Raw genomic sequence first — 21,995 nt, forward strand, 5'->3', positions numbered from 1 at the left:
CGTTTTGGTTTGGGCTAGTATTAGGCTTAGCAGTAGGGTTAGGGCTAGGGCTGGTGTTAGGGTTAGGGTTACCGTTATGGTTAGGGTTTGGGTTTGGCTTAGGGTTAGTGTTAGACCTAGGGCTTGGGTTTTTGTTAGGACTCGGTCTAGGATTAGGATTACGCTTAGGGTTAGGGTTAGGGTTGAGTTAGAGTAAGGGTTAGTGTTAGGGTTAGGTTTAGGGCTATGATTATGTTCTGGGGTAGGTGTAGGGGTTGGTTTAGGGCTAGGGTTAGCGTAGGGCTAGGGTTAGGGTTAGGTTTAGGGCTAGGGTTAGGGCTAGAGCTAGAGCTAGGGTTAGGGTTAGGGCTAGTATTAGGTCTAGGGCTAGTGTTAGGTTAAGGCTAGGTCTAGAATTAGGGTAGGGTTAGGGTTAGGGTTAGGCTAAGTGTTTGGGTCAAGGGTAGGGTTTGGGTAAGGGCACGGATAAGGTTAGGTTTATGGTTAGGGTTAGGGTTAGGGTTAGGGTTAGGTTTATGGTTAGGTTTATGGTTAGGGTTAGGGTTAGGGGTTAGGGGTTAGGTTTATGGTTAGGGTTAGGGTTAGGGTGAGGGTTAGGGTTAGGGTTAGGGTTAGGGTTTAGGGTTTAGGGTTAGGGTTAGGGTTAGGGTTAGGGTTAGGGTTAGGGTTAGGGTTAGGGTTAGGGTTTAGGGTTAGGGTTAGGGTTAGGGTTAGGGTTAGGGTTAGGGTTAGGGTTAGGGTTAGGGTTAGGGTTCGGGTTAGGGTTCGGGTTAGGGTTAGGGTTCGGGTTAAAATTAAAATTAAAATTAAAATTAAAATTAAAATTAAAATTAAAATTAAAATTAAAATTAAAATTAAAATTAAAATTAAAATTAAAATTAAAATTAAAATTAAAATTAAAAATTAAAATTAAAATTAAAATTAAAATTAAAATTAAAATTAAAATTAAAATTAAAATTAAAATTAAAATTAAAATTAAAATTAAAATTAAAATTAAAATTAAAATTAAAATTAAAATTAAAATTAAAATTAAAATTAAGAATTAAAATTAAAATTAAAATTAAGAATTAAAATTAAAATTAAAATTAAAATTAAAATTAAAATTAAAATTAAAATTAAAATTAAAATTAAAATTAAAATTAAAATTAAAATTAAAATTAAAATTAAAATTAAAATTAAAATTAAAATTAAAATTAAAATTAAAATTAAAATTAAAATTAAAATTAAAATTAAAATTAAAATTAAAATTAAAATTAAAATTAAAATTAAAATTAAAATTAAAATTAAAATTAAAATTAAAATTAAAATTAAAATTAAAATTAAAACTAAAAATTAAATTTAAAATTAAATTAAAAATTTAAAATTAAAATGAAAATTAAATTAAAATTCAATTCAATTAAGATAAAAATTAAAATTCAAATTCTTATTTAAATTCAATTTAGTGTTGAAAAAATTAAAATTTGGGGTTAGGGGTTAGCATTAAAATTAGGGTTAAGGGTTATGGTTAGGGGTTAGGGTTGGAGGGTGAGGTTAGGGGTTTAGGGTTAGGGTTTAGGGTTTAGGTTAGGGGTTGGGGTCAGGGTTAGGGTTTGGGGTGTGGGTTGGAGTTAGGGTTAGGGGTTAGGATTTGTGTTGGGATTCAGGCTTGGGCTTGGGTTCAGGCTAGGAGCTGGAGTCTAGGAGCTAGGGCCACAGCCTGGGGTTAAGGATTAGAAGTTAGGACCAGGAGCTAGGAGCTAAGGCTAGGGGTTGGGATTAGGGTGTAGGGTTTAGGATTTAGGTTAGGGTTAGGGTTAGGGGTTAGGGTGAGGGTTAGGGGTTGGTGTTAGCTTTAGGGTTTGGGATTTGGGGTTAGGGTTAGGGCTAGGGCTAGGGGTTAGGGTTAGGTGTAGGGGTTAGGGGTTTAGGTTTAGGGTTAGGGGTTAGGCTTAGGCTTAGGGATTAGGGTTACAGTTACGGCTAGGGCTAAGGTTAGGAGTTAAGAGTTAGGAGCTAGGAGCTGGGAGCTAGGAGCTAGGGGTTAGGGCTTGGGGTCTGGCTTTGGGTTAGGAGCTAGCGCTATGGCCAGGGTTGGAGTTAGGGTTAAGGTTCAGGCTTCAGGGGTTCGGGTCCAGGAGTTCGGGTTCAGGGGTTCAGGATAGGGTTATTGAAAAAGGTAGGGATAGAGATTAGGGTTAGGGGTTAGGGTTATAGTGAGGGCTTAGGGTTTAGGGTGAGGGTGAGGGTGAGAGCTAGGGCTAGGAGCTAGGGTTAGCATTAGGACTTGGGTTAGTTTTAGGAGCTAAGGCTAGGTCTAGGGTTAGGGTTAGGAGCTAGGGCTGAGGTTAAGCCTAGGGTAGGATTAGGAGCTAGGGTTAGGGTTAGGGTTGAGGCCTAGGATTAGGGTTAGGGTTAGTGCTAGGGAGAGGTTCAGGGTTGGGTCTGAGTTTGGGTCAGCGTTAGCGTTAGAGGTTACCGTTAGGGTTAGGTTTAGGGTTAGGATTAGGCAGGCGGCTAGGGTTAGATTTAGGAGTGCGGCTTAGGGTTATGGTTAGGGCTAGCTTTAGGATTAATGTTTTTTTTTTTTTAAAGATTTTATTTATTCATTTTCCCCCAAAGCCCCAGTAGATAGCTGTATGTCATAGGTTCACATCCTTCTAGTTGCTGCACGTGGGACTCGGCCTCGCGTTGGGCCGGAGAAGTGGTGCCTTGGGGCTTGCCGGGATCGAACCGGGCGCCAGCATCAAGCGCGGCGCACTTAACCGCCAAACCACGGGCCGGCCCTAGGATTAATGTTTGATGATAGCGCTAGGGCTACGCTTGGTTTTATGGATAGGATGTGGGTTAGGGTGAAGATTAATCCTCCGTTTAGGGTTAGGGATCTGGTAGTGGTAGATGTTGGCTTAGGGCTACAGTTAGGGTTAGTGTTGGTGTTAGGGCTGGGGCGAGAGTTAACATTAGAATTAGGGCTAGGGTTAGAGCTAGGGCTAGGGTTAGGGGTAGAGTCTAGGTCTATCGTTATGGTTAGGAGCTATGGCTAGGATTAGGGTTCGGTTTAGGGTTATGATTAGTGTTAGACCTAGGCACAGGGGTACTGTTAGGGTTAGTGTTAAAGTTAGGGGTAGGGGTTGGGGTAGAGGAGAGGTATGTTTAGGGTCATGGTTAGGGTTAGGGTTAGCATTAGTGTTGTGGCTGTGGTTAGGGATAAGGTTAGTGTTAGGGTTAGGGTTAGGGCCAGGACTAAGGTTAGGGCTAGGGTTAGGCTTAGATCAAGGGATAGGTCTGAGGTTAGGGTATGGTCAGGGCTAGGGTAAGGGTCAGGTCTAGGGCTGCGTTAGGGTTAGGGTGAGGGTTAGGGTTAAGGCTCGGTTTAGGGTTAGGCTTAGGTTTAGGGCTAGGTTTATGTCTATGGTTAGAGTTAGGGTTAGGACTAGGGCTTGGGTTGGGGTTAGGAGCTGGGGCTATGATTAGGCCAGGGTTAGCATTAGGTTTAAGGTTAGTGTTGGGTTAGGGTTAGGGTCACGTCTATGGCTAGGGTAGAGGTGAGGCCTAGGGCTAGGGTTAGGGTTAGGTTTATGGTTAGGGTTACGGTTATGGTTAGTGGTAGGTCTCAGATTAGGCTCAGGTCTTGGTCTAGGTTTTGTGTTAGCCTAGGGCTTTGGTTGGGATTTAGGGTCAGGGTTCGGTTTAGGGTTAGTGCTAGAGCTAGGGTTAGGTTTACATTTAGGGGTCGGGTTAGGGTTGGGTTAGGGTTAGGCCTAGGGTTAGAGTTAGGGTTAGGGCTAAGGTTAGGGCCAGGTTTAGGGTTAGGTTTAGGACTAAGGCTAGGCTTAGAGTCACGTCTAGCGCTGGGTTTGGGTTAGGGTTAGGGCTATGGTTAGGGATAGGGTTTGGGATTGGCCTTGGGTTAGTGATAGGGTTAAGTTTAGATTTAGGGCTAAGGCCCGTGGTAGGGTTAGGGTTAGCGCTAGAGCTAGGATTAGTTAGGGTTAGAGTTAGGGTTAGGTTTGGGGTTGAGTTAGGGTTATAGTTAGGTTTAGAGGTAGGGAGTAGGGTTAGGGTTAGGGTTAAGTTTGGAGTTACTGTTAGGAGTAGGGGTAGGAGTTGGGTTAGGGTTATGGTTAGTGGTAGGTGTAGGGTTAGGATTAGCTTTGGGTTAGTGTTAGGGCTAGGGTTCAGTCTAGGTCTATGGTTAGGGTTAAGGTTATGGTTGTGTTAGGTTTAGAGTTAGTGCTAGGGTTACGGTAGGGCTAGCGTTAGGGTTAGCATTAGGGCAAGTGTTAGGGTTAGGGCTAGGGTTATGCCTGGCCTAGGATTAGCGTTAGGATTAGGCTTATGGTTCGGGTTAGGTTTATAGCTACAGTTAGTGTTAGGGCTAGAGTTAGTGCTACAGTCAGGGTTACAGCTAGGGCTGGGGCTCGGTTTAGGGTTAGGACTAGGGTTAGGATTAGGGTAGGGTTAGGGTTAGTTTTGGGCTAGGGTTAGGGCTAGAGCTAGAACTAGGGCTATTGTTAGGGTTACGACTAGGGTTAGGGATAGCCTTAGGGCTAGGGCTATGCTTAGGATTAAGACTGGGGTTAGGATTAGTGTTATGGTTGTGGTCAGGAATTGTTTAGGTTTCCTGTTAAGGTTAGGGGTAGGGGGTAGGGTTAGGGTTAGCATTGGGTTAGGGTTAGGGGTAGTGGTAGGGGTAGGCATTTGGTTAGTGTTAGGGTTAGAGGAGCAGTAGGTTTAGGGGTAGAGTGAGGGTTGCGTTAGGATTAGAGTTACAGTGGCGTTAGGGCTAGGGAGTAGTGTGAGAGTTAGCATTATGGCTAGAGTTAGGGTTAGGGCTACGGTTATGCTGAGGGCTAGGGTTAGGCCTAGGATTAGGGAGTAGGGTTAAAAGTAGGGCTAGGGTTAGGGTTATGGTTAGCGTTATGGGTAGGGACAGTTTTAGGGCTACAGCTAGGGTTAGTGGTAGGTTAGGGTTACGGTTAGGGTTAGGGTTTTGGTTATGTATAGGTTTAGGGTTAGGGTTAGAGTTAGGGTCGGGTTTAGGGCTAGTGTCATGGTTAGGAGTAGGATTAGGACTAGGGTTAGGGTTAGGGTTTGGACATGGGCTAGTGTTGGGGTTAGGGCTAAGGCTAGGATTAGGTCAGGTTAACGTTAGCATTAGTGTTAGTGTTGGGTTATGGTTAGAGTTACTGTTAGGGCCATCTCTAGGGCTAGGGTTGGGGTTAGGCCTAGGGCTGGGGCAGAGTTAGGGTAAGGTTTAGATTTGGGGATAGTGCTAGAGTTAGGGTTAGGTTTAGTTTTAGTGGTAGGGTTAGGGTTAGAGAGTAAGTTTAGGTTGGGGGTAGGGTTAGGGCAATGGCTATGGCAAGGTTTAGGGTTAGGGATAGAGTTATGGTTAGTGTTAGGGGTCGAACTAGGGTTAGGGTTATGGCTCCGACTAAGATTAGGGTTAGGGTAGGGCTGAGTTAGAGTTAGGGTTAATGTCAGGCTTAGGGGAATGTGTAGGGTTGGGGTTAGGGGTGGTTTAGGGTTAGGTTTAAGGGTAGTTTTAGGGTTAGGGTTAGGGATAGGAGCTAGTGTTAGGGTTACAGTTAGAGCCAGGGCTATGGACAGGAGCTAGGGTTAGCGTTAGTGCTAGGGCCAGGTCTATATTTATGGTTAGGTTTAGCGTTAGGGCTTTAGATAGGGTTAGTGTTAGGGTTAGAGTTAGGGCTAAGGCTGGGGCTAAGTTTAGGAGTCAGATCTAGGGCTGGGATTTGTGTTGGTTTAGGGCTAGGGTTGAGGTTAGGGTCAGGTGTAGGTAGGGGTTGGCTTAGGGCTAGGGTTAGGGTTTGGGTTATGGTTAGGTTTAGAGTTAGGGCTAGAGCTAGGGGGATAAAGTTAGGAGCTAGTGTTAGGGTTAGTGTTAGGTCTAGCGCTAACGTTAGGGTAGGAGCTAGGAGCTAGGATTAAGGTACAGTTAGGGTTATGGTTATGGTTAGGGTAGGGTAAGTGTTTGGTTTAGGGGTAGGTGTAGGGTAGGGTCACGGTTCTGGTTAGGTTTAGGGTTAAGGGTAGGGTTAGTGTTAGAGGTATGGGGATGAGTTGTTTTAGTGTTATGGTTAGGTTTAGGGTTAGCATTAGTGCTTGTGCTAGGGTTAGAGTAGTGTTAATGTTAGGGTTAAGGTTAGGGCCAGGGCTAGGGTTAGGGATAGGTCTAGGGTTAGGGATAGGTCTAGGGTTGGGAGCTGGGGCTATGGTTAATTTCAGGTGTAGGGCTGGGTTGAGTGTTAGGTCTAGGGCAGTGGTTGGCGTTAAGATTACAGTTGGGGTCAGTGCTATGGCTGGGGCTAGTACTAGGGTTAGGGTTACAGCTAGGGATATGGTTAGTGTTAGTGATAGTGCTAGGGTTAGGGTTAGAGCTAGGTCTAGGATTAGTATTAGGGTTAGGGTTGAGGTTGGGTTAGGGTTGCGTTAGGGTGAGAGGGCTCGGGGTAGCATTAGAGTAAGGGTTAGTGCCATGGTGAGGGTAAGGACTATGGTTAGTGCTAGGTTTAGTGTTAGAGTTAGGGCTAGGGTTGAGTGCTAGGTCATGGTTGGGAGCTACGACTGGTGTTGGTTTTATGTTTAGGGCTATGACTAGGATTAAGTTTAGGGTTATGGATGGATTAGGGTTACCATTAGGAGTAGGAGTAGGGGTAGTGCTGGGTTAGAGTTAGGGTTAGGTTTAGGGATAGGCGTGGGGGTAGGGGTAGGGTTAGGGGTCGGTTTGGATTAGGGTTAGATTTAGAGATAGTTGTAGGTGGAGGGGCAGGGCTAGGATTAGTGTTAGGGTAAGGTTTAGGGTTAGGGTTAGGTTTGGGACAGGGTTAATGTTAGTTTTATGGTTAGCGGTAGGGTTAGAGTTGGGATTAGGCTTGCATTAGGGTTAGGTTTAACCTTAGGGATAGGGAGTAGCGTTTGGGTTAGGATTAGGGGAGGAGTAGGTGTAGGGGTAGGGTTAGGCTTAGGGTTAGGGCTTGTCTTAGTGCTAGGACTGGGGTTAGGGTTAGAGTTAGGGTTGGGTTAGGGTTAGGTTTAGCAGAGAGGTGCGTGTAGGGATAGTGTTAGGGTTAGGGTTAGACTTAGGGGTAGGGGTAGGCTAAGATTCTGGGTTATGGTTCACGGTTAGGCATAAGGTTAAGGTTAGGAGTAGGGCTAGGTTTAGTGTTAGGATTATGCTTATGATTAGTGTTAGTGTTAGCTCTAGGGGTTGGAGTTACAGTTGAGGCTTAAGGTTAGGGTTCGGGTTGGGTTAGCGTTAGGGTCCTGGTTCACGGTAAGTGTGAGGTCTGGAGTAATGGCTGTGTTAGGGATAGGGGTAGGGTTAAGGTTAGGGGTAGTGATACAGTTAGCTTTGGGAATCGCGTTAGGGTTAGGATTAGGGTTAGAGTTAGGGCCAGGAGCTAGAGTTAGGAGCTAGGTTTAGGGCTTGGGCTAGGGGTTGGGTTCAGTTCTACTGCTAGGGTTGAGTGTTAGGTCTAGGACTAGGCATGGGGCTGCGTTTAGGGTTAGGGTTCGAGGTTGGGCTAAGTGTTAGGCCCAGTTTTAGGGTTAGGGTTACAGTTAGGGTTAGGTCTAGAGCTGGTGCTCGTGTTAGGATTATGGCTAGGATTAGGGTTAGTGTTAAGGTTAGGGATAGGGTTAGGGGTGGGATGAGGACAAGGATTAGGGTTAGAGTTGGGGCTGAGGTTAGGGCTAGGGTTAGTGTAAGGATTGGGTTAAGGTTAGGGTTATGGTTAGAGAGTAGATTTAGGGTTGGGGTTAGGGCTTGGTTAGGGTTAGGGTTAGGAGCTAGGGTTAGGTTTAGGGTTAGGTTTACGGCTATGGTTAGGGTTAGGAGCTAGGCATATGGTTGGGGTTAGGCTTAGCGGTAGGGTTAGGGCTATGTTTAGGGTTCACGTATAGAATGCAGTTAGAGTTAGTGTAAGTGTTAATGTTAGAGGTAGGGGGTAGGTTTGGGGTTGGGTTAGGGTTAGGTTTTGGGTTAAGGTTGGGGTTAGGGTTAGGAGCTGAGCTTATGTCTAGGGTTAGGGTTAGGGTTAGGACTAGGGCTAGGATTGGGTTTAGGGCTATAGTTAGGGTTAATGTTATTGTTAGTGCTAAGGTAGGGATAGTGCTAGTCTTAGAGTTAGTGTTAGGGCCAGGGCTATGGAAAGGGCTAGCGTTATCCTTAGGGCTAGGCCTAGGTCTATAGTTAAGGTTAGGGTTAGGGTTAGGGTTAGGGCTAGAGCCAGGGTTAGGGTTAGGGATATGGTTATGGCTAGGGCTTAGATTAGGGTCAGGTTTATGGCTAAGATTTGTATTAGGGTTAGGGCTTGGGTGGAGTGTTATGGTTAGGTTTAGGCTTGGGAGCTGGGAGCTGAGGCTGAGCTTAGGGTTAGTGCTAGCATTAGTGTTAGTGTTATATGTAGGGCTAAGCGTTTTGGTTTGGGCTAGTATTAGGCTTAGCAGTAGGGTTAGGGCTAGGGCTGGTGTTAGGGTTAGGGTTACCGTTATGGTTAGGGTTTGGGTTTGGCTTAGGGTTAGTGTTAGACCTAGGGCTTGGGTTTTTGTTAGGACTCGGTCTAGGATTAGGATTACGCTTAGGGTTAGGGTTAGGGTTGAGTTAGAGTAAGGGTTAGTGTTAGGGTTAGGTTTAGGGCTATGATTATGTTCTGGGGTAGGTGTAGGGGTTGGTTTAGGGCTAGGGTTAGCGTAGGGCTAGGGTTAGGGTTAGGTTTAGGGCTAGGGTTAGGGCTAGAGCTAGAGCTAGGGTTAGGGTTAGGGCTAGTATTAGGTCTAGGGCTAGTGTTAGGTTAAGGCTAGGTCTAGGGTTAGGGTAGGGTTAGGGTTAGGGTTAGGCTAAGTGTTTGGGTCAAGGGTAGGGTTTGGGTAAAAACACGGATAAGGTTAGGTTTATGGTTAGGGTTAGGGTTAAAATTAAAATTAGGTTTATGGTTAGGTTTATAAGGGTTAAAATTAGGGGTTAGGTTTAGGGTTAGGTTTATGGTTAGGTTTATGGTTAAATTTATAATTAAATTTATAGGTTAGGGTTAGGGTTAGGGTTTAGGGTTAGGGTTAAAATTAAAAATTAAAATTAAAATTAAAATTAAAATTAAAATTAAAATTAAAATTAAAATTAAAATTAAAATTAAAATTAAAATTAAAATTAAAATTAAAATTAAAATTAAAATTAAAATTAAAATTAAAATTAAAATTAAAATTAAAATTAAAATTAAAATTTAAAATTAAAATTAAAATTAAAATTAAAAATTAAAATTAAAATTAAAATTAAAATTAAAATTAAAATTAAGAATTAAAATTAAAATTAAAATTAAAATTAAAATTAAAATTAAAATTAAAATTAAAATTAAAATTAAAATTAAAATTAAAATTAAAATTTAAAATTAAAATTAAAATTAAAATTAAAATTAAAATTAAAATTAAAATTAAAATTAAAATTAAAATTAAAATTAAAATTAAAATTAAAATTAAAATTAAAATTAAAATTAAAATTAAAATTAAAATTAAAATTAAAATTAAAATTAAAATTTAAAATTAAAATTAAAATTAAAATTAAAATTAAAATTAAAATTAAAATTAAAATTAAAATTAAAATTAAAATTTAAAATTAAAATTAAAATTAAAATTAAAATTAAAATTAAAATTAAAATTAAAATTAAAATTAAAATTAAAATTAAAATTAAAATTAAAATTAAAATTAAAATTAAAATTAAAATTAAAATTAAAATTAAAATTAAAATTAAAACTAAAAATTAGAATTTAAAATTAAATTAAAAATTTAAAATTTAAAGTAAAAATTAAATTAAAATTCAATTCAATTAGAATAAAAATTAAAATTCAAATTCTTATTTAAATTCAATTAAATATTAAGAATTAAAATTTAAAATTAAAAGTGCAATAAAATTAAAATTAAAATTATAATTAAAAATTAAAATTAGAAAAGTAAAATTAAAAATTTAAAATTAAAATTTAAAATTTAAATTAAAAATTAAAGTCAAAATTAAAATTTGGGGTGTGGGTTGGAGTTGGGGTTAGGGGTTAGGATTTGTGTTGGGATTCAGGCTTGGGCTTGGGTTCAGGCTAGGAGCTGGAGTCTAGGAGCTAGGAGCCACAGCCTGGGGTTAGAGATTAGAAGTTAGGACCAGGAGCTAGGGCTAAGGCTAGGGGTTAGGATTAGGAGTGTAGGGTTTAGGATTTAGGTTAGGGTTAGGGTTAGGGGTTAGGGTGAGGGGTTAGGGGTTGGTGTTAGCTTTAGGGTTTGGGATTTGGGGTTAGGGTTAGGGCTAGGAGCTAGGGGTTAGGGTTAGGTGTAGGGGTTAGGGGTTTAGGTTTAGGGTTAGGGGTTAGGCTTAGGCTTAGGGATTAGGGTTACAGTTACGGCTAGGAGCTAAGGTTAGGGTTAAGGTTAGGGCTAGGAGCTGGGGCTAGGAGCTAGGGGTTAGGAGCTTGGGGTCTGGCTTTGGGTTAGGAGCTAGCGCTATGGCCAGGGTTGGAGTTAGGAGTTAAGGTTCAGGCTTCAGGGTTCGGGTCCAGGAGTTCGGGTTCAGGGGTTCAGGATAGGGTTATTGAAAAAGGTAGGGATAGAGATTAGGGTTAGGGGTTAGGGTTATAGTGAGGGCTTAGGGTTTAGGGTGAGGGTGAGGGTGAGAGCTAGGGCTAGGGCTAGGGTTAGCATTAGGACTTGGGTTAGTTTTAGGGCTAAGGCTAGGTCTAGGGTTAGGGTTAGGAGCTAGGAGCTGAGGGTTAAGCCTAGGGTAGGATTAGGGCTAGGGTTAGGGTTAGGGTTAGGCCTAGGATTAGGGTTAGGGTTAGTGCTAGGGAGAGGTTCAGGGTTCGGGTCTGAGTTTGGGTCAGCGTTAGCGTTAGAGGTTACCGTTAGGGTTAGGTTTAGGGTTAGGATTAGGCAGGCGGCTAGGGTTAGATTTAGAGTGCGGCTTAGGGTTATGGTTAGGGCTAGCTTTAGGATTAATGTTTTTTTTTAAAGATTTTATTTATTCATTTTCCCCCAAAGCCCCAGTAGATAGCTGTATGTCATAGGTTCACATCCTTCTAGTTGCTGCACGTGGGACTCGGCCTCGCGTTGGGCGGAGAAGTGGTGCCTTGGGGCTTGCCGGGATCGAACCGGGCCGCCAGCATCAGGCGCGCACTTAACCGCCAAGCCACGGGCCGGCCTAGGATTAATGTTTGATGATAGCGCTAGGGCTACGCTTAGTTTTATGGATAGGATGTGGGTTAGGGTGAAGATTAATCCTCCGTTTAGGGTTAGGGATACAGTAGTGGTAGATGTTGGCTTAGGGCTACAGTTAGGGTTAGTGTTGGTGTTAGGGCTAGGGCGAGAGTTAACATTAGAATTAGGGCTAGGGTTAGAGCTAGGGCTAGGGTTAGGGGTAGGTCTAGGTCTATCGTTATGGTTAGGGCTATGGCTAGGATTAGGGTTCGGTTTAGGGTTATGATTAGTGTTAGACTTAGGCACAGGGGTACTGTTAGGGTTAGTGTTAAAGTTAGGGGTAGGGGTTGGGGTAGAGGAGAGGTATGTTTAGGGTCATGGTTAGGGTTAGGGTTAGCATTAGTGTTGTGGCTGTGGTTAGGGATAAGGTTAGTGTTAGGGTTAGGGTTAGGGCCAGGACTAAGGTTAGGGCTAGGGTTAGGCTTAGATCAAGGGATAGGTCTGAGGTTAGGGTATGGTCAGGGCTAGGGTGAGGGTCAGGTCTAGGGCTGCGTTAGGGTTAGGGTGAGGTTAGGGTTAAGGCTCGGTTTAGGGTTAGGCTTAGGTTTAGGAGCTAGGTTTATGTCTATGGTTAGAGTTAGGGTTAGGACTAGGGCTTGGGTTGGGGTTAGGAGCTAGGGCTATGATTAGGCCAGGGTTAGCATTAGGTTTAAGGTTAGTGTTGGGTTAGGGTTAGGGTCACGTCTATGGCTAGGGTAGAGGTGAGGCCTAGGGCTAGGGTTAGGAGTTAGGTTTATGGTTAGGGTTCACGGTTATGGTTAGTGGTAGGTCTCAGATTAGGCTCAGGTCTTGGTCTAGGTTTTGTGTTAGCCTAGGGCTTTGGTTGGGATTTAGGGTCAGGAGTTCGGTTTAGGGTTAGTGCTAGAGCTAGGGTTAGGTTTACATTTAGGGGTCGGGTTAGGGTTGGGTTAGGGTTAGGCCTAGGGTTAGAGTTAGGGTTAGGAGCTAAGGTTAGGGCCAGGTTTAGGGTTAGGTTTAGGACTAAGGCTGAGCTTAGAGTCACGTCTAGCGCTGGGTTTGGGTTAGGAGTTAGGGCTATGGTTAGGGATAGGGTTTGGGATTGGCCTTGGGTTAGTGATAGGGTTAAGTTTAGATTTAGGGCTAAGGCCCGTGGTAGGGTTAGGGTTAGCGCTAGAGCTAGGATTAGTTAGGGTTAGAGTTAGGGTTAGGTTTGGGGTTGAGTTAGGGTTATAGTTAGGTTTAGAGGTAGGGGTAGGGTTAGGGTTAGGGTTAAGTTTGGGTTACTGTTAGGAGTAGGGGTAGGAGTTGGGTTAGGGTTATGGTTAGTGGTAGGTGTAGGGTTAGGATTAGCTTTGGGTTGAGTGTTAGGGCTAGGGTTCAGTCTAGGTCTATGGTTAGGGTTAAGGTTATGGTTGTGTTAGGTTTAGAGTTAGTGCTAGGGTTACGGGTAGGGCTAGCGTTAGGGTTAGCATTAGGGCAAGTGTTAGGGTTAGGGCTAGGGTTATGCCTGGCCTAGGATTAGCGTTAGGATTAGGCTTATGGTTCGGGTTAGGTTTATAGCTACAGTTAGTGTTAGGGCTAGAGTTAGTGCTACAGTCAGGGTTACAGCTAGGGCTGGGGCTCGGTTTAGGGTTAGGACTAGGGTTAGGATTAGGGTAGGGTTAGGGTTAGTTTTGGGCTAGGGTTAGGGCTAGAGCTAGAACTAGGGCTATTGTTAGGGTTACGACTAGGGTTAGGGATAGCCTTAGGGCTAGGGCTATGCTTAGGATTAAGACTGGGGTTAGGATTAGTGTTATGGTTGTGGTCAGGAATTGTTTAGGTTTCCTGTTAAGGTTAGGGGTAGGGGTAGGGTTAGGGTTAGCATTGGGTTAGGGTTAGGGGTAGTGGTAGGGGTAGGCATTTGGTTAGTGTTAGGGTTAGAGGAGCAGTAGGTTTAGGGGTAGAGTGAGGGTTGCGTTAGGATTAGAGTTACAGTGGCGTTAGGGCTAGGGTAGTGTGAGAGTTAGCATTATGGCTAGAGTTAGGGTTAGGGCTACGGTTATGCTGAGGGCTAGGGTTAGGCCTAGGATTAGGGGTAGGGTTAAAAGTAGGGCTAGGGTTAGGGTTATGGTTAGCGTTATGGGTAGGGACAGTTTAGGGCTACAGCTAGGGTTAGTGGTAGGTTAGGGTTCTGGTTAGGGTTAGGGTTTTGGTTATGTATAGGTTTAGGGTTAGGGTTAGAGTTAGGGTCGGGTTTAGGGCTAGTGTCATGGTTAGGAGTAGGATTAGGACTAGGGTTAGGGTTAGGGTTTGGACATGGGCTGAGTGTTGGGGTTAGGAGCTAAGGCTAGGATTAGGTCAGGTTAACGTTAGCATTAGTGTTAGTGTTGGGTTATGGTTAGAGTTACTGTTAGGGCCATCTCTAGGAGCTAGGGTTGGGGTTAGGCCTAGGGCTAGGGCAGAGTTAGGAGTAAGGTTTAGATTTGGGGATAGTGCTAGAGTTAGGGTTAGGTTTAGTTTTAGTGGTAGGGTTAGGGTTAGAGAGTAAGTTTAGGTTGGGGTAGGGTTAGGGCAATGGCTATGGCAAGGTTTAGGGTTAGGGATAGAGTTATGGTTAGTGTTAGGGGTCGAACTAGGGTTAGGGTTATGGCTCCGACTAAGATTAGGGTTAGGAGTAGGGCTGAGTTAGAGTTAGGGTTAATGTCAGGCTTAGGGGAATGTGTAGGGTTGGGGTTAGGGGTGGTTTAGGGTTAGGTTTAAGGGTAGTTTTAGGGTTAGGGTTAGGGATAGGGCTAGTGTTAGGGTTACAGTTAGAGCCAGGGCTATGGACAGGGCTAGGGTTAGCGTTAGTGCTAGGGCCAGGTCTATATTTATGGTTAGGTTTAGCGTTAGGGCTTTAGATAGGGTTAGTGTTAGGGTTAGAGTTAGGAGCTAAGGCTAGGGCTAAGTTTAGGGTCAGATCTAGGGCTGGGATTTGTGTTGGTTTAGGAGCTAGGGTTGAGGGTTAGGGTCAGGTGTAGGTAGGGGTTGGCTTAGGGCTAGGGTTAGGGTTTGGGTTATGGTTAGGTTTAGAGTTAGGGCTAGAGCTAGGGGATAAAGTTAGGGCTAGTGTTAGGGTTAGTGTTAGGTCTAGCGCTAACGTTAGGGTAGGAGCTAGGGCTAGGATTAAGGTACAGTTAGGGTTATGGTTATGGTTAGGGTAGGGTAAGTGTTTGGTTTAGGGGTAGGTGTAGGGTAGGGTCACGGTTCTGGTTAGGTTTAGGGTTAAGGGTAGGGTTAGTGTTAGAGGTATGGGGATGAGTTGTTTTAGTGTTATGGTTAGGTTTAGGGGTAGCATTAGTGCTTGTGCTAGGGTTAGAGTAGTGTTAATGTTAGGGGTAAGGTTAGGGCCAGGGCTAGGGTTAGGGATAGGTCTAGGGTTAGGGATAGAGTCTAGGGTTAGGAGCTAGGGCTATGGTTAATTTCAGGTGTAGGGCTGGGTTAGTGTTAGGTCTAGGGCAGTGGTTAGCGTTAAGATTACAGTTGGGGTCAGTGCTATGGCTAGGGCTAGTACTAGGGTTAGGGTTACAGCTAGGGATATGGTTAGTGTTAGTGATAGTGCTAGGGTTAGGGTTAGAGCTAGGTCTAGGATTAGTATTAGGGTTAGGGTTGAGGTTGGGTTAGGGTTGCGTTAGGGTGAGAGGGCTCGGGGTAGCATTAGAGTAAGGGTTAGTGCCATGGTGAGGGTAAGGACTATGGTTAGTGCTAGGTTTAGTGTTAGAGTTAGGGCTAGGGTTAGTGCTAGGTCATGGTTAGGAGCTACGACTGGTGTTGGTTTTATGTTTAGGGCTATGACTAGGATTAAGTTTAGGGTTATGGATGGATTAGGGTTACCATTAGGAGTAGGAGTAGGGGTAGTGCTGGAGTTAGAGTTAGGGTTAGGTTTAGGGATAGGCGTGGGGGTAGGGGTAGGGTTAGGGGTCGGTTTGGATTAGGGTTAGATTTAGAGTTAGTTGTAGGTGTAGGGGCAGGGCTAGGATTAGTGTTAGGGTAAGGTTTAGGGTTAGGGTTAGGTTTGGGACAGGGTTAATGTTAGTTTTATGGTTAGCGGTAGGGTTAGAGTTGGGATTAGGCTTGCATTAGGGTTAGGTTTAACCTTAGGGATAGGGGTAGCGTTTGGGTTAGGATTAGGGAGGAGTAGGTGTAGGGGTAGGGTTAGGCTTAGGGTCAGGGCTTGTCTTAGTGCTAGGACTGGGGTTAGGGTTAGAGTTAGGGTTGGGTTAGGGTTAGGTTTAGCAGAGAGGTACGTGTAGGGATAGTGTTAGGGTTAGGGTTAGACTTAGGGGTAGGGGTAGGCTAAGATTCTGGGTTATGGTTACGGTTAGGCATAAGGTTAAGGTTAGGAGTAGGGCTAGGTTTAGTGGTAGGATTATGCTTATGATTAGTGTTGAGTGTTAGCTCTAGGGGTTGGGTTACAGTTAGGCTTAAGGTTAGGGTTCGGGTTGGGTTAGCGTTAGGGTCCTGGTTACGGTAAGTGTGAGGGTCTGGGTAATGGCTGTGTTAGGGATAGGGGTAGGGTTAAGGTTAGGGGTAGTGATACAGTTAGCTTTGGGAATCGCGTTAGGGTTAGGATTAGGGTGAGAGGTAGAGCCAGGGCTAGAGTTAGGGGCTAGGTTTAGGGCTTGGGCTGAGGTTAGGTTCAGTTCTACTGCTAGGGTTAGTGTTAGGTCTAGGACTAGGCATAGGGCTGCGTTTAGGGTTAGGGTTCGAGGTTGGGCTAAGTGTTAGGCCCAGTTTTAGGGTTAGGGTTACAGTTAGGGTTAGGTCTAGAGCTGGTGCTCGTGTTAGGATTATGGCTAGGATTAGGGTTAGTGTTAAGGTTAGGGATAGGGTTAGGGGTCGGATGAGGACAAGGATTAGGGTTAGAGTTGGGGCTGAGGTTAGGGCTAGGGTTAGTGTAAGGATTGGGTTAAGGTTAGGGTTATGGTTAGAGGTAGATTTAGGGTTGGGGTTAGGGCTTGGTTAGGGTTAGGGTTAGGAGCTAGGGTTAGGTTTAGGGTTAGGTTTACGGCTATGGTTAGGGTTAGGGCTAGGCATATGGTTGGGGTTAGGCTTAGCGGTAGGGTTAGGGCTATGTTTAGGGTTACGTATAGGGGTACGGTTAGAGTTAGTGTAAGTGTTAATGTTAGAGGTAGGGGTAGGTTTGGGGTTGGGTTAGGGTTAGGTTTTGGGTTAAGGTTGGGGTTAGGGTTAGGGCTAGGCTTATGTCTAGGGTTAGGGTTAGGGTTAGGACTAGGGCTAGGATTGGGTTTAGGGCTATAGTTAGGGTTAATGTTATTGTTAGTGCTAAGGTAGGGATAGTGCTAGTCTTAGAGTTGAGTGTTAGGAGCCAGGAGCTATGGAAAGGGCTAGCGTTATCCTTAGGAGCTGAGCCTAGGTCTATAGTTAAGGTTAGGGTTAGGGTTAGGGTTAGGGCTAGAGCCAGGGTTAGGGTTAGGGATATGGTTATGGCTAGGGCTTAGATTAGGGTCAGGTTTATGGCTAAGATTTGTATTAGGGTTAGGGCTTGGGTGGAGTGTTATGGTTAGGTTTAGGCTTAGGGCTAGGGCTAGGGCTAGGCTTAGGGTTAGTGCTAGCATTAGTGTTAGTGTTATATGTAGGGCTAGCGTTTTGGTTTGGGCTAGTATTAGGCTTAGCAGTAGGGTTAGGGCTAGGGCTGGTGTTAGGGTTAGGGTTACCGTTATGGTTAGGGTTTGGGTTTGGCTTAGGGTTGAGTGTTAGACCTAGGGCTTGGGTTTTGTTAGGACTCGGTCTAGGATTAGGATTACGCTTAGGGTTAGGGTTAGGGTTGAGTTAGAGTAAGGGTTAGTGTTAGGGTTAGGTTTAGGGCTATGATTATGTTCTGGGGTAGGTGTAGGGGTTGGTTTAGGGCTAGGGTTAGCGTAGGGCTAGGGTTAGGGTTAGGTTTAGGGCTAGGGTTAGGGCTAGAGCTAGAGCTAGGGTTAGGGTTAGGGCTAGTATTAGGTCTAGGGCTAGTGTTAGGTTAAGGCTAGGTCTAGAATTAGGGTAGGAGTTAGGGTTAGGGTTAGGCTAAGTGTTTGGGTCAAGGGTAGGGTTTGGGTAAGGGCACGGATAAGGTTAGGTTTATGGTTAGGGTTAGGGTTAGGGTTAGGAGTTAGGTTTATGGTTAGGTTTATGGTTAGGGTTAGGGTTAGGGGTTAGGGGTTAGGTTTATGGTTAGGTTTATGGTTAGGTTTATGGTTAGGTTTATGGTTAGGGTTAGGGGTTAGGGTTTAGGGTTAGGGTTAGGGTTAGGAGTTAGAGGTTAGGGTTAGGGTTAGGTTAGGGTTAGGGTTAGGGTTAGGGTTAGGGTTAGGTTAGGAGTTAGGGTTAGGGTTAGGAGTTAGGGTTAGGAGTTAGGGTTAGGGTTAGGAGTTAGGAGTTAGGGTTAGGAGTTAGGGTTAGGGTTAGGAGTTAGAGGTTAGGAGTTAGGGTTAGGGTTAGGAGTTAGGAGTTAGGGTTAGTTAGGGTTAGGGTTAGGGTTAGGGTTAGAGGTTAGGAGTTAGGGTTAGGAGTTAGGGTTAGGAGTTAGGGTTAGGAGTTAGGGTTAGGAGTTAGGGTTAGGGTTAGGGTTAGGGTTAGGGTTAGGGTTAGGGTTAGGGTTAGGGTTAGGGTTAGGAGTTAGGGTTAGGAGTTAGGGTTAGGGTTAGGAGTTGAGTTAGGGTTAGGGTTAGGGTTAGGAGTTAGGGTTAGGAGTTAGAGTTAGGGTTAGGGTTAGGGTTAGGAGTTAGTTAGGTTAGGGTTAGGGTTAGGAGTTAGGGTTAGGGTTAGGAGTTAGGGTTAGGTTAGGGTTAGGGTTAGAGGTTAGGGTTAGGGTTAGGGTTAGGGTTAGGGTTTAGGGTTAGGGTTAGGGTTAGGGTTAGGGTTAGGGTTAGGGTTAGGGTTAGGGTTAGAGGGTTAGGGTTAGGGTTAGGGTTAGGGTTAGGGTTAGGGTTAGGGTTAGGGTTAGGGTTAGGGTTAGGGCTAGGGGTTAGGTTTAGGGTTAGAGTTAGGGGTTTGGGGTTGGGGTAGGGGTTAGAGTTAGGGTTCAGTTCAGTTAGGATAGGGGTTAGGGTTCGGGTTCTTGTTTGGGTTCAGTTTAGTGTTGAGGGTTAGGGTTTGGGGTTAGGGGTTAGCATTAGGGTTAGGGTTAAGGGTTATGGTTAGGGGTTAGGGTTGGAGGGTGAGGTTAGGGGTTTAGGGTTAGGGTTTAGGGTTTAGGTTAGGGGTTGGGGTCAGGAGTTAGGAGTTTGGGGTGTGGGTTGGAGTTGGGGTTAGGGGTTAGGATTTGTGTTGGGATTCAGGCTTGGGCTTGGGTTCAGGCTAGGAGCTAGAGTCTAGGGCTAGGGCCACAGCCTGGGGTTAGGGATTAGAGTTAGGACCAGGGCTAGGAGCTAAGGCTAGGGGTTAGGTTAGGGTGTAGGGTTTAGGATTTAGGTTAGGGTTAGGGTTAGGGGTTAGGGTGAGGGGTTAGGGGTTGGTGTTAGCTTTAGGGTTTGGGATTTGGGGGTAGGGTTAGGGCTAGGGCTAGGGGTTAGGGTTAGGTGTAGGGGTTAGGGGTTTAGGTTTAGGGTTAGGGGTTAGGCTTAGGCTTAGGGATTAGGGTTACAGTTACGGCTAGGGCTAAGGTTAGGGTTAAGGTTAGGGCTAGGGCTAGGGCTAGGGCTAGGGGTTAGGGCTTGGGGTCTGGCTTTGGGTTAGGGCTAGCGCTATGGCCAGGGTTGGGTTAGGGTTAAGGTTCAGGCTTCAGGGGTTCGGGTCCAGGAGTTCGGGTTCAGGGGTTCAGGATAGGGTTATTGAAAAGGTAGGGATAGAGATTAGGGTTAGGGGTTAGGGTTATAGTGAGGGCTTAGGGTTTAGGGTGAGGGTGAGGGTGAGAGCTAGGGCTAGGGCTAGGGTTAGCATTAGGACTTGGGTTAGTTTTAGGAGCTAAGGCTAGGTCTAGGAGTTAGGGTTAGGAGCTAGGAGCTGAGGGTTAAGCCTAGGGTAGGATTAGGGCTAGGGTTAGGGTTAGGGTTAGGCCTAGGATTAGGGTTAGGGTTAGTGCTAGGGAGAGGGTCAGGGTTCGGGTCTGAGTTTGGGTCAGCGTTAGCGTTAGAGGGTACCGTTAGGGTTAGGTTTAGGGTTAGGATTAGGCAGGCGGGTAGGGTTAGATTTAAGTGCGGCTTAGGGTTATGGTTAGGGCTAGCTTTAGGATTAATGTTTTTTTTTTTTTAAAGATTTTATTTATTCATTTTTCCCCCCAAAGCCCCAGTAGATAGCTGTATGTCATAGGTTCACATCCTTCTAGTTGCTGCACGTGGGACTCGGCCTCGCGTTGGGCCGGAGAAGTGGTGCCTTGGGGCTTGCCCGGGATCCGAACCCGGGCCGCCAGCATCAGAGCGCGCGCACTTAACCGCCAAGCCACGGAGCCGGCCCTAGGATTAATGTTTGATGATAGCGCTAGGGCTACGCTTAGTTTTATGGATAGGATGTGGGTTAGGGTGAAGATTAATCCTCCGTTTAGGGTTAGGGATACGAGTAGTGGTAGATGTTGGCTTAGGGCTACAGTTAGGGTTAGTGTTGGTGTTAGGGCTAGGGCGAGAGTTAACATTAGAATTAGGGCTAGGGTTAGAGCTAGGGCTAGGGTTAGGGGTAGGTCTAGGTCTATCGTTATGGTTAGGGCTATGGCTAGGATTAGGGTTCGGTTTAGGGTTATGATTAGTGTTAGACTTAGGCACAGGGGTACTGTTAGGGTTAGTGTTAAAGTTAGGGGTAGGGGTTGGGGTAGAGGAGAGGTATGTTTAGGGTCATGGTTAGGGTTAGGGTTAGCATTAGTGCTGTGGCCGTGGTTAGGGATAAGGTTAGTGTTAGGGTTAGGGTTAGGGCCAGGACTAAGGTTAGGGCTAGGGTTAGGCTTAGATCAAGGGATAGGTCTGAGGTTAGGGTATGGTCAGGGCTAGGGTAAGGGTCAGGTCTAGGGGTGCGTTAGGGTTAGGGTGAGGTTAGGGTTAAGGCTCGGTTTAGGGTTAGGCTTAGGTTTAGGGCTAGGTTTATGTCTATGGTTAGAGTTAGGGTTAGGACTAGGGCTTGGGTTGGGGTTAGGGCTAGGGCTATGATTAGGCCAGGGTTAGCATTAGGTTTAAGGTTAGTGTTGGGTTAGGGTTAGGGTCACGTCTATGGCTAGGGTAGAGGTGAGGCCTAGGGCTAGGGTTAGGGTTAGGTTTATGGTTAGGGTTACGGTTATGGTTAGTGGTAGGTCTCAGATTAGGCTCAGGTCTTGGTCTAGGTTTTGTGTTAGCCTAGGGCTTTGGTTAGGTTTAGGGTCAGGGTTCGGTTTAGGGTTAGTGCTAGAGCTAGGGTTAGGTTTACATTTAGGGGTCGGGTTAGGGTTGGGTTAGGGTTAGGCCTAGGGTTAGAGTTAGGGTTAGGGCTAAGGTTAGGGCCAGGTTTAGGGTTAGGTTTAGGACTAAGGCTAGGCTTAGAGTCACGTCTAGCGCTGGGTTTGGGTTAGGGTTAGGGCTATGGTTAGGGATAGGGTTTGGGATTGGCCTTGGGTTAGTGATAGGGTTAAGTTTAGATTTAGGGCTAAGGCCGTGGTAGGAGTTAGGGTTAGCGCTAGAGCTAGGATTAGTTAGGGTTAGAGTTAGGGTTAGGTTTGGGGTTGAGTTAGGGTTATAGTTAGGTTTAGAGGTAGGGGTAGGGTTAGGGTTAGGGTTAAGTTTGGGTTACTGTTAGGAGTAGGGGTAGGAGTTGGGTTAGGGTTATGGTTAGTGGTAGGTGTAGGGTTAGGATTAGCTTTGGGTTAGTGTTAGGGCTAGGGTTCAGTCTAGGTCTATGGTTAGGGTTAAGGTTATGGTTGTGTTAGGTTTAGAGTTAGTGCTAGGGTTACGGGTAGGGCTAGCGTTAGGGTTAGCATTAGGGCAAGTGTTAGGGTTAGGGCTAGGGTTATGCCTGGCCTAGGATTAGCGTTAGGATTAGGCTTATGGTTCGGGTTAGGTTTATAGCTACAGTTAGTGTTAGGGCTAGAGTTAGTGCTACAGTCAGGGTTACAGCTAGGGCTGGGGCTCGGTTTAGGGTTAGGACTAGGGTTAGGATTAGGGTAGGGTTAGGGTTAGTTTTGGGCTAGGGTTAGGGCTAGAGCTAGAACTAGGGCTATTGTTAGGGTTACGACTAGGGTTAGGGATAGCCTTAGGGCTAGGGCTATGCTTAGGATTAAGACTGGGGTTAGGATTAGTGTTATGGTTGTGGTCAGGAATTGTTTAGGTTTCCTGTTAAGGTTAGGGGTAGGGGTAGGGTTAGGGTTAGCATTGGGTTAGGGTTAGGGGTAGTGGTAGGGGTAGGCATTTGGTTAGTGTTAGGGTTAGAGGAGCAGTAGGTTTAGGGGTAGAGTGAGGGTTGCGTTAGGATTAGAGTTACAGTGAGCGTTAGGGCTAGGGGTAGTGTGAGAGTTAGCATTATGGCTAGAGTTAGGGTTAGGGCTACGGTTATGCTGAGGGCTAGGGTTAGGCCTAGGATTAGGGGTAGGGTTAAAAGTAGGGCTAGGGTTAGGGTTATGGTTAGCGTTATGGGTAGGGACAGTTTTAGGGCTACAGCTAGGGTTAGTGGTAGGTTAGGGTTACGGTTAGGGTTAGGGTTTTGGTTATGTATAGGTTTAGGGTTAGGGTTAGAGTTAGGGTCGGGTTTAGGGCTAGTGTCATGGTTAGGAGTAGGATTAGGACTAGGGTTAGGGTTAGGAGTTTGGACATGGGCTAGTGTTGGGGTTAGGGCTAAGGCTAGGATTAGGTCAGGTTAACGTTAGCATTAGTGTTAGTGTTGGGTTATGGTTAGA

At 45.2% G+C, this 21,995-nt stretch overlaps 1 long non-coding RNA gene across 3 annotated transcripts; it reads left to right on the top strand.

Annotated features, from left to right (window-relative positions):
- The first annotated feature begins 379 nt into the window (after window positions 1-379).
- LOC147912222 (uncharacterized) lies at window positions 380-17,826 on the top strand. 3 transcript variants are annotated; one of them, XR_015550251.1, is made up of 4 exons: window positions 380-511; window positions 630-781; window positions 17,488-17,522; window positions 17,765-17,826. It is a non-coding gene; the product is annotated as an uncharacterized LOC147912222 (long non-coding RNA). The 3 variants fall into 3 exon arrangements; XR_015550250.1 differs by having other exon boundaries at window positions 383-511; window positions 630-787; XR_015550252.1 differs by lacking the exons at window positions 17,488-17,522; window positions 17,765-17,826 and adding an exon at window positions 8,197-8,217 and having other exon boundaries at window positions 408-511; window positions 630-787.
- Window positions 17,827-21,995: the final 4,169 nt, after the last annotated feature.

Source organism: Ceratotherium simum, chromosome 39 (genome assembly GCF_057802395.1).
Source record: "Ceratotherium simum simum isolate JZ-2026a chromosome 39, ASM5780239v1, whole genome shotgun sequence".
Lineage (NCBI taxonomy): Eukaryota > Metazoa > Chordata > Mammalia > Perissodactyla > Rhinocerotidae > Ceratotherium > Ceratotherium simum.